An 11,070-nucleotide genomic window follows, 5' to 3' on the forward strand; every position below is an offset into this window, starting at 1 on the left:
GCCGCGCCGCCCTAGGGTGTGGCCACCTCGTGGCCCCACTTCGTCTCCTCTTCGGTCTTCTGGAAGCTTCGTGGCAAAATAGGACCCTGGGCGTTGATTTCGTCCAATTCCGAGAATATTTCGTTACTAGGATTTCTGAAACCAAAAACAGCAGAAAACAAAGCGGCACTTCGGCATCTTGTTAATAGGTTAGTTCCAGAAAATGCACGAATATGACATAAAGTGTGCATAAAACATGTAGATAACATCAATAATGTGGCATGGAACATAAGAAATTATCGATACGTTGGAGACGTATCAAGTAGGAGCAAGTTCTACTAAGTGTCTATCTTCAAAATCTTCAGTGGTACTAACATGAGTGAAAAAATCTTCTATATTATCTCTCCCAATTATAGACCCACGTCCTACCGGTATGTCTTTTAGAGTGTACTTAGGAGGAAACATGATGAAATAAACAAGAGGTAAATAAAGTAAATGCAAGTAACTAATTTTTTTTTGTGTTTTTGATATGGAGAACAAGACAGTGAATAAAGTAAAACTAGCAACTAATTTTTTTGTGTTTTGATATAATGCAGCAAACAAAGTAGTAAATAAAGTAAAGCAAGACAAAAACAAAGTAAAGAGATTGGATTGTGGAGACTCCCCTTGCAGCGTGTCTTGATCTCCCCGGCAACGGCGCCAGAAAATGTGCTTGATGCGTGCAATTAACACACATCCGTTGGGAACCCCAAGAGAAAGGTGTGATGCAGACAGTAGCAAGTTTTCCCTCAGAAAGAAACCAAGGTTTATCGAACCAGGAGGAGCCAAGAAGCACGTTGAAGGTTGATGGCGGCGAAGTATAGTGCGGCGCAACACCAGGGATTCCGGCGCCAACGTGGAACCTGCACAACACAACCAAAGCACTTTGCCCCAACGAAACAGTGAGGTTGTCAATCTCACCGGCTTGCTGTAACAAAGGATTAGATGTATAGTGTGGATGATGATTGTTTGCAGAAAATAGTAAAGAACAAGTATTGAAGTAGATTGTATTTAATGTAAAAGAATGGACCGGGGTCCACAGTTCACTAGAGGTGTCTCTCCCATAAGATAAATAGCATGTTGGGTGAACAAATTACAGTCGGGCAATTGACAAATAGAGAGGGCATGACAATGCACATACATGATATGATAAGTATAGTGAAATTTAATTTGGGCATTACGACAAAGTACATAGACCGCTATCCAGCATGCATCTATGCCTAAAAAGTCCACCTTCACGTTATCATCCGAACCCCTTCCAGTATTAAGTTGTAAACAACAGACAATTGCATTAAGTATGGTGCGTAATGTAATCAATAACTACATCCTCGGATATAGCATCAATGTTTTATCCCTAGTGGCAACAACACATCCACAACCTTAGAACTTTACATCCTTTGTCCCAGATTTAATGGAGGCATGAACCCACTATCGAGCATAAATACTCCCTCTTGGAGTTAAGAGTAAAAACTTGGCCAGAGCCTCTACTAATAACGGAGAGCATGCAAGATCATAAACAACACATAGGTAATAGATTGATAATCAACATAACATAGTATTCTCTATCCATCGGATCCCGACAAACACAACATATAGCATTACAGATAGATGATCTTGATCATGTTAGGCAGCTCACAAGATCCAACAATGAAGCACATAAGGAGAAGACGACCATCTAGCTACTTCTATGGACCCATAGTCCAGGGGTGAACTACTCACTCATCACTCCGGAGGCGACCATGGCGGTGAAGAGTCCTCCGGGAGATGATTCCCCTCTCCGGCAGGGTGCCGGAGGCGATCTCCTGAATCCCCCGAGATGGGATTGGCGGCGGCGGCGTCTCAGTAAGGTTTTCCGTATCGTGGCTCTCGGTACTGGGGGTTTCGCGACGGAGGCTTTAAGTAGGCGGAAGGGTAGGTCAGGGGGCCACACGAGGTGGCCACACAACAGGGCCGCGCGGCCAGCACCTGGGCCGCGCCGCCCTAGCGTGTCGTCGCCTCGTGGCCCCACTTTGTTTCCTCTTCGGTCTTCTGGAAGCTTCGTGGAAAACTAGGACCCTGGGCGTTGATTTCGTCCAATTTCGAGAATATTTCCTTTGTAGGATTTCTGAAACCAAAAACAGCAGAAAACAGCAACTGGCTCTTCGGCATCTCGTTAATAGGTTAGTGCCGGAAAATGCATAAATATGACATAAAGTATGCATAAAACATGTAGATATCATCAATAATGTGGCATGAAACATAAGAAATTATCGATACGTCGGAGACGTATCAACGACACAAGACTTTTTTATGCCTATATATATCTACCATTGTGAAAGTACACGGATGCCTCCTAGGAGGAGGAGGTGAATATATAGGTGGTTTAGAACTTTTACGATTGTGGCTTGATACGTCCAATTTGCATCACTATTTTATATCATAATTTGCTGTTATTCATTGATATATTTCATATTTGGAGATGATACTTATGTTATTTCATCTATTTTGCATGTTTCATGATTATTTGGGGATCGCGCACCGGAGCCAGGATTCTGCTGGAAAAAGCACCGTCAGAATGCAATATTTCGGAAGATCAACAGTTGAAGGAAATTATACGAAAATTCCTATTTTTCCAGATGACGAAGGGAGCCAGAAGGGGGAGAAGAGGGGACCCGAGGTGGGCCCACCCCATAGGCCGGCGCGGCCCAAGGCCTGGCCGCGCCGCCCTGTGAGGAGGGGGCCCACAGCCCCTCTCGCCTCCTTTTCTTCGCGTATGCCTTCGTCCCGAAAACCTAAGCCAGAGGGGTACGTCGAACAGAGCCACAGCCGCCTCTGCGGGGCGGAGAACACCAGAGAGAAAAGAGCTCTCCGGCGGGCAGGAATCCGCCGGGGAAATTCCCTCCCGGAGGGGGAAATCGACGCCATCGTCACCGTCATCGAGCTGGACATCATCTCCATCACCATCACCATCATCTTCATCATCATCACCGCCGTCTCCACCGCTGCACCTCGTCACCGCTGTAGCAATTTGGGTTTGATCTTGATTGTTTGATAGGGGAAACTCTCCCGGTGTTAATTTCTACTTGTTATTGATGCTATTGAGTGAAACCGTTGAACCAAGGTTTATGTTCAGATTGTTATTCATTATCATATCACCTCTGATCATGTTCCATATGATGTCTCGTGAGTAGTTCGTTTAGTTCTTGAGGACATGGGTGAAGTCTAAATGTTAGTAGTGAAGTATGGTTGAGTAATATTCAATGTTATGATATTTAAGTTGTGGTGTTATTCTTCTAGTGGTGTCGTGTGAACGTCGACTACACGACACTTCACCTTTATGGGCCTAGGGGAATGCATCTTGTACTCGTTTGCCAATTGCGGGGTTGCCGGAGTGACAGAAACCTGAGCCCCCGTTGGTATATCGATGCAGGAGGGATCGCAGGATCTCAGAGTTTAAGGCTGTGGTTAGATTTATCTTAATTACTTTCTTGTAGTTGCGGATGCTTGCAAGGGGTATAATCACAAGTATGTATTAGTCCTAGGAAGGGCGGTACATTAGCATAGGTTCACCCACACAACACTTATCAAAACAATGAAGATTAATTAGCCGTATGTAGCGAAAGCACTAGACTAAAATCCCGTGTGTCCTCGAGAACGTTTGGTTAATATAAGTAAACAAACCGGCTTGTCCTTTGTGCTAAAAGGGATTGGGCCACTCGCTGCAATTATTACTCTCGCACTTTACTTACTCGTACTTTATTCATCTGTTACATCAAAACCCCCTGAATACTTGTCTGTGAGCATTTACAGTGAATCCTTCATCGAAACTACTTGTCAACACCTTCTGCTCCTCGTTGGGATCGACATTCTTACTTATCGAAGATACTGCGATACACCCCTATACTTGTGGGTCATCAAGACTATTTTTAAGGCGCCGTTCTTGCAGTGAGTGAAGCGCTATTGGTAAGTGGAATTGGTAAGGGAGATTTCTCTTGTTTGTGCTGATTTTATTTACTTTCTTGCTATAATTCATTATGGAGAGATCTTCTCTTGAGTGTTTATTTGGGAAATCTACTACTACGCAAAGGTAGTGGATGAGGCGCAGGTAAGGAAGAAATACCATACAAAATACCTATGAAAATTATTGAACGTGTAGTGGGTAACCGTTATACGGGGGATGGAACTGTCCACCCTGGAGATCATTTCTTGTTCTTACATGAATTATGCGGTTTATTCAAGTGTGCAGGTATTGCTATGGATGAAGTGAGGAAGAAACTATTCTCTGTATCGCTATGCAGTAAGCGGCGCATTGGTATAAATTACTGGATAATGGGGATTCTCTTGAATGGAATGATATTGTGCCCCGGTTTTATTCTAAGTTCTATCCTCCAAGTGAGATTCACAAAGATCGGAATCGTATATGTAATTTTTGGCCTCATGAAGGAGAGAGTATTGCCCAAGCTTGGGGGAGATTGAAGTCTTTAATGCTCAAATGCCCCATTCATGAGCTTCCTGGTAATATTATTATTGATAATTTCTATGCAAGACTTTCTTTTCAAGACAAGACCTTGCTTTGGATACTTCTTGTTACGGATCATTTACACGCAACAAGGAAGAGTTTAAAAGGGACCTTCTTAATCGGATCCAAGAAAATCTTGAAGGATGGGAGAACGACAATGATAGAGAATCGGGTATAAATTATGATTATAAATGCATTGAAGCTTTTATGGATCTTGATAAATTTCGTAATATGAGTGCTACTTATGGTCTTGATTCTCAAGTTGCTGCAAATCTTTATAAGGCTTTTGCTTCTCATTATGAATTGCCTAAGAGGAACTTTGATAAGTATCATGAACCGTATAAAGATAAAATTGATTCATCTATAAATAAATGTGCTGTAGTTGAAACTGTTGATCATGTTATTCCTGAAGCTTATATTGAAAAAACTCTTTTCCCTGCTAAAATGAAGGAGTACTCTGTTATAAATAGTGCGATTCATAAAAGTGAAAAGAAACCTATAGAACCTGAAGAACAAATAAAAGTTGAACCTGCTGTTGCAATTGTTAAAGATCTTGTGACTGAAAATGTGGAAGATGGTCATATTATTTTCTGTGAAGATGCTTCTAATATTGTTTCGCATCCTAATAAGTCTAGAAAAGCTAGTGTTCCTATGCTATCTGTTAGAATTGGTGATCATTGTTATTATGGTTTATGTGATATTGGTGCAAGTATTAGTGCTATTCCTTATGAGCTTTACACGGAGATTATGCACGAAATTGGTTCTTGTGAACTTGAAGATATTGATGTGGTTATTCGGCTGGCTAATAGAGAAACTATCTCTCCAATTGGTATTATTCGAGATGTGGAAGTTTTATGTGGTAAGATTAAATATCCTGCTGACTTTTTGGTACTTGGTTCTGCTGCTAGTAAATATTGTCCTATTATTTTTGGTAGACCTTTTCTAAATACTTGTGGAGCTATTATAGATTGCAAGAAAGAGAAAATTTTGACTAAATTTGCTGGAGAATCTTATGAGTTTAATTTCTCTAAATTTACCAAAACTCCTCATAAAATTGATTCGCCTAATAGTGATTTTAAAGTTGAACAGTGTGCATCTATTGCTCTTGCTCCTAGTAATCCTTTGCAGCAACATTTGGAGAATAGTGAGAGTGAAGTTTTCAGGGAAGAAAGAGATGAACTTGATGAAATTTTCCTTCGTCAACCTATTCTTAAGCATGATTTACGGTGGAAGATTTGGGTACAACACCACCACCAAAGGAAGATCCTGTCTTTGATTTAAAACCATTGCCTGATAATCTTAAATATGCTCATATTGATGATAAGAAAATATATCATGTTATTATTAGTTCTAAGCTTTCAGAGTTTGAAGAAGAAAGGTTATTGGAAATATTGAAGAAACACCGAGGTGCTATTGGCTACACTCTTGATGATTTGAAGGGGATTTCTCCCTCTATTTGCCAACACGCCATTAATATGGAAGATGATGCGAAGCCTGTTGTTGAACCTCAGCGTCGTCTAATTCCTAAGATGAAGGATGTGGTAAGAAATGAGGTATTAAGACTCCTTGAAGCTGGTATTATATATCCTATTGCTGATAGTAGATGGGTTAGTCCTGTGCATTGTGTTCCTAAGAAAGGAGGAATGACTGTTGTGCCTAATGATAATGATGAGCTCATCCCTCAAAGAGTAGTTGTAGGTTATAGAATGTGCATTGATTATCGGAAAGTTAATAAGGTTACTAAGAAAGATCATTACCCTTTACCATTTATTGATCAAATGTTAGAAAGGTTATCTAAAAATACTCATTTTTGCTTTCTTGATGGTTATTCTGGATTTTCACAAATTGCTGTTAAAACTAAAGATCAAGAGAAAACCACTTTCACTTGTCCCTATGGAACTTATGCTTACAGGCGTATGCCTTTTGGTTTATGTAATGCTCCTGCTACTTTTCAAAGATGCATGTCTGCTATTTTTCATGGCTTTTGTGAGAGTATTGTAGAGGTATTCATGGACGATTTTTCCGTCTATGGAAATTCTTTTGATAATTGCTTGCGGAATCTTGATAAAGTTTTGCAGAGATGTGAAGAAACTAACCTTGTTCTTAATTTGGGAGAAATGCCACTTTATGGTTAATGAAGGAATTGTATTGGGACATAAAATTTCTGAGAGAGGTATTGAAGTTGATAGAGCTAAAGTTGAAGCAATTGAGAAGATGCCCTATCCTAGGGATGTTAAAGGTATTCGTAATGTTCTTGGTCATGCTGGGTTTTATAGGAGGTTTATTAAAGATTTTTCTAAGATTTCAAAGCCTCTTACTAATCTTCTTCAAAAAGATGTACCTTTTGTTTTTGATGATGATTGTAAGGAAGCTTTTGAAACTCTAAAGAAAGCCTTAACAACTGCCCCTATAGTTGAACCCCCTGATTGGAACTTACCATTTGAAATTATGTGTGATGCTAGTGATTTTCTTTGTAAGTACTTTGTTCTTGGACAGCGAGTAGATAAAAAACTGAATGTTATTCATTATGCTAGCAAAACTCTTGATGCTACTCAAAGAAATTATGCTACAACTAAAAAAGAACTGTTAGCTGTAATCTTTGCTTGTGATAAGTTTAGATCTTATATTGTTGATTCAAAAGTTACAATTCATACTGATCATGCTACAATTAGATATCTTATGACAAAGAAAGATGCTAAGCCAAGGCTTATTATATGGGTACTTCTTTTGCAAGAATTTGATTTACATATTGTAGATAGGAAAGGTGCTGATAATCCTGTTGCTGATAATTTGTCTAGATTGGAAAATATTGCTTATGATCCTGTTCCTGTTAATGATAGTTTTCCAAATGAACAATTGGCTGTAATAAAGGTGAGCTCGCGAGACAGTCCTTGGTATGCTGATTATGCTAACTTTATTGTTTCCAAGTACTTGCCTCCAACCTTTTCAGCTCAGCAAAGGAGGAAATTCTTTTATGACTTGAGGCATTATTTTTGGGATGACCCACACTTATATAAAGAAGGAGTGGATGGTATTCTGCGAAGGTGTGTTCCCGAATATGAACAACAAGAGATATTGAGTAAATGTCATGGTAGTGCTTATGGAGGACATCACGCCGGAGATATAACCGCGCAAAAGGTTCTGCAATCAGGTTTTTATTGGCCAACTCTCTTCAAAGATGCAAGGAGGTTTATTTTATCTTGTGATGAATGTCAAAGGGTTGGTAATATCTCCAGACGCAATGAAATGCCTATGAATTATACTCTCGTTATTGAACCGTTTGATTGTTGGGGATTTGACTTCATGGGACCTTTTCCCTCTTCAGAAGGTAACACTCATATACTTGTTGCTGTTGATTATGTTACTAAATGGGTGGAAGCCATACCTACAAAAAGTGCTGATGGTGAGACCTCTTTAAAAATGCTTTTAGACATTATTTTTCCTAGATTTGGAGTTCCTAGATATATTATGACAGATGGAGGTGCTCATTTTATTCACGGTGGTTTTAGAAAGACTCTTGCTAAATATGGTATTAATCATAGAATTGCTTCCGCTTATCATCCTCAAACTAGTGGGCAAGTAGAACTATCAAATAGAGAAATTAAATCTATCTTGCAAAAGACTGTTAATACAACTAGAAAGAATTGGGCTAGCAAATTGAAGGAAGCACTATGGGCTTATAGGACTGCTTATAAAAATCCCATGGGAATGTCACCTTATAAAATGGTTTATGGAAAAGCTTGTCATTTACCTTTAGAACTAGAGCATAAAGCTTATTGAGGTACATTAGAGAACTAAATAAAGATCCTAAACTAGCCGGTAATAAGAGGTTGCTGCAATTAAGTTCTCTAGATGAATGGAGAAGTGAAGCTTATGAAAATGCTAAACTCTTTAAAGAGAAAGTTAAGAAATGGCATGATAGAAGGATTATCAAAAGAGAATTTAATATTGGGGATAAAGTCCTATTGTATCGGTCTCGTCTCAGATTCTTTGCAGGGAAATTACTCTCGAAATGGGAAGGACCATATGTTGTTGAGGAGGTGTATCGTTCAGGAGCAATTAAAATTAGCTCTCTCCAAGGCAATGCCACGCAAGTGGTGAATGGACAAAGACTCAAGCACTATATCTCAGGTGATTCTTATAATGTAGATGTTGATGTTATTCGAGTGGAAACACCGGAGGTTTTCATCAAAGGTCAAATTGACAGTCATGAGAACCCGACTTTGAATAGGTAACAGTACTGGTAATAAAAAGTTCGCGATTTACTTTCCGAACAATGTTTTTGCTGTTTTTGGAAAATATGAAAAATTACGAGATCGAAACGGAGTGGAGGAGACGCACGAGGGCGTACCCCCATAGGCCGGCGCGGGCCCCAGCCTGGCCGCGCCGCCCTATGAGGACACCGTCTCGTCGCCCCTCTCCGACTCTGGTTCGACCTGGTACTTTCCGTTTATTGTGAATTTTTTTACTATATAATCCCTCGGACCCCTGGAGGTCCGTATATCGTTTTCTCGACGTGTTTTGTTTCGAGCTGTTTCTGCCAGGATTTGCTTCGGATCTAGAGGTGTCATGTATTCGTCAGAAACTCCGAAGGACAGCTCCTGCAAGGACTTTGACAACTTGTACATGGACGAGCTGAGGATGCATCCCAAGGAGTTGCTGCTCGTTGATGGGGAGCTGCAGATCAAAGATGTCCAGGGTCCTAAAGGAGAAGGAAGCTTGGAAGACAGGATGGAGAAGCTGGAGCAAGAGGTCTTCAACTACAAGAAGATGGCTGAGCGTGAAGTGGATATCTTCCACAAGATTGTGTCTGAACTCATTGTTGAACACGAGAAGGAAACTGCAAAACTATGGGGCGACATCCTCTCACTTCACGACCCCACCAACAAACTCCAAGCTCAACTCTATGACGTTCAGAATCAGAATTGTGAGTATGAAAACAGGTTTAAACACATAAGCCATGCTGCTAGTTTCAGGATTCCCGAGACCAAGATGTCGTTTGTTGATGGAGAGCCCCTTCCTTGGAAGTCTGAAGACGGGAGTTCATCACCGCCACCGCCAAAGGAGTAATTCATCATCGGTATTGGCATACCCTTGGTTTGTTTCAAGCTTGGGGGAGTGCCACGGTATCACATCATCACCACCTTCACTACAAGAAAAGTTGCCATGGCCGACGAAGTTGAAGTCGCGCCGTGGTTGCTGGTGTACCATGGCCGACGATTTTGGGTCCCTCCGTGGTGCATGTCAAAACTTTTTTTTTCTCGTTTTTGAGGCCACCTAGCCCGACGAAAGCGGCCAAAACGTCGCGTATGGTGGCCCGGGACGTGGTGCATCTCGAAATCTCGGGTTCGCCGGCCGAGTCAACGCAAATCCGCACCGCCGAGGGATGTAGGGCCCAGATGGCAGCCTCTCTGGCATTGTTTTTTTTCTAGATCGCGCCATCTCATTCAACGTTCTCCGATCGAGCCGTTTACGATGCAGGATCATGGGTCCCTGATACGCGTACAGCACGCGTCCGTTGGGAACCCCAAGAGGAAGGTGTGATGCGTACAGCGGCAAGTTTTCCCTCAGTATGAAACCAAGGTTTATCGAACCAGTAGGAGCCAAGAAGCACGTTGAAGGTTGATGGCGGCGGGATGTAGTGCGGCGCAACACCAGGGATTCCGGCGCCAACGTGGAACCTGCACAACACAACCAAAGTACTTTGCCCCAACGAAACAGTGAGGTTGTCAATCTCACCGAAGCTTCTTTGTAACAAAGGATTAGATGTATAGTGTGGATGATGATTGTTTGTAGAAAACAGTAGAAACGATATTACGATAGATTGTATTTCAGTATAGAGAATTGGACCGGGGTCCACAGTTCACTAGAGGTGTCTCTCCCATAAGATAAACAGCATGTTGGGTGAACAAATTACAGTTGGGCAATTGACAAATAAAGAGGGCATGACCATGCACATACATATTATGATGAGTATTGTGAGATTTAATTGGGCATTACGACAAAGTACATAGACCGCTATCCAGCATGCATCTATGCCTAAAAAGTCCACCTTCAGGTTATCATCCGAACCCCCTCCAGTATTAAGTTGCTAACAACAGACAATTGCATTAAGTATTGCGCGTAATGTAATCAGTGACTATATCCTCGAACATAGCACTAATGTTTTATCCCTAGTGGCAACAGCACATCCATAATCTTAGAGATTTCTGTCACTTCCCCTGATTCATGGAGACATGAACCCACTATCAAGCATAAATACTCCCTCTTGGAGTTACAAGCATCTACTTGGCCAGAGCATCTACGAGTAACGGAGAGCATGCAAGATCATAAACAACACATAGACATAACTTTGATAATCAACATAACAAGTATTCTCTATTCATCGGATCCCAACAAACGCAACATATAGAATTACAGATAGATGATCTTGATCATGTTAGGCAGCTCACAAGATCCGACAATTAAGCACAATGGGGAGAAGACAACCATCTAGCTACTGCTATGGACCCATAGTCCAGGGGTAGACTACTCACACATCACTCCGGAGGCGA

This window comes from Lolium perenne, chromosome 2 (genome assembly GCF_019359855.2).
Source record: "Lolium perenne isolate Kyuss_39 chromosome 2, Kyuss_2.0, whole genome shotgun sequence".
NCBI classification, from domain to species: Eukaryota; Viridiplantae; Streptophyta; class Magnoliopsida; order Poales; family Poaceae; genus Lolium; species Lolium perenne.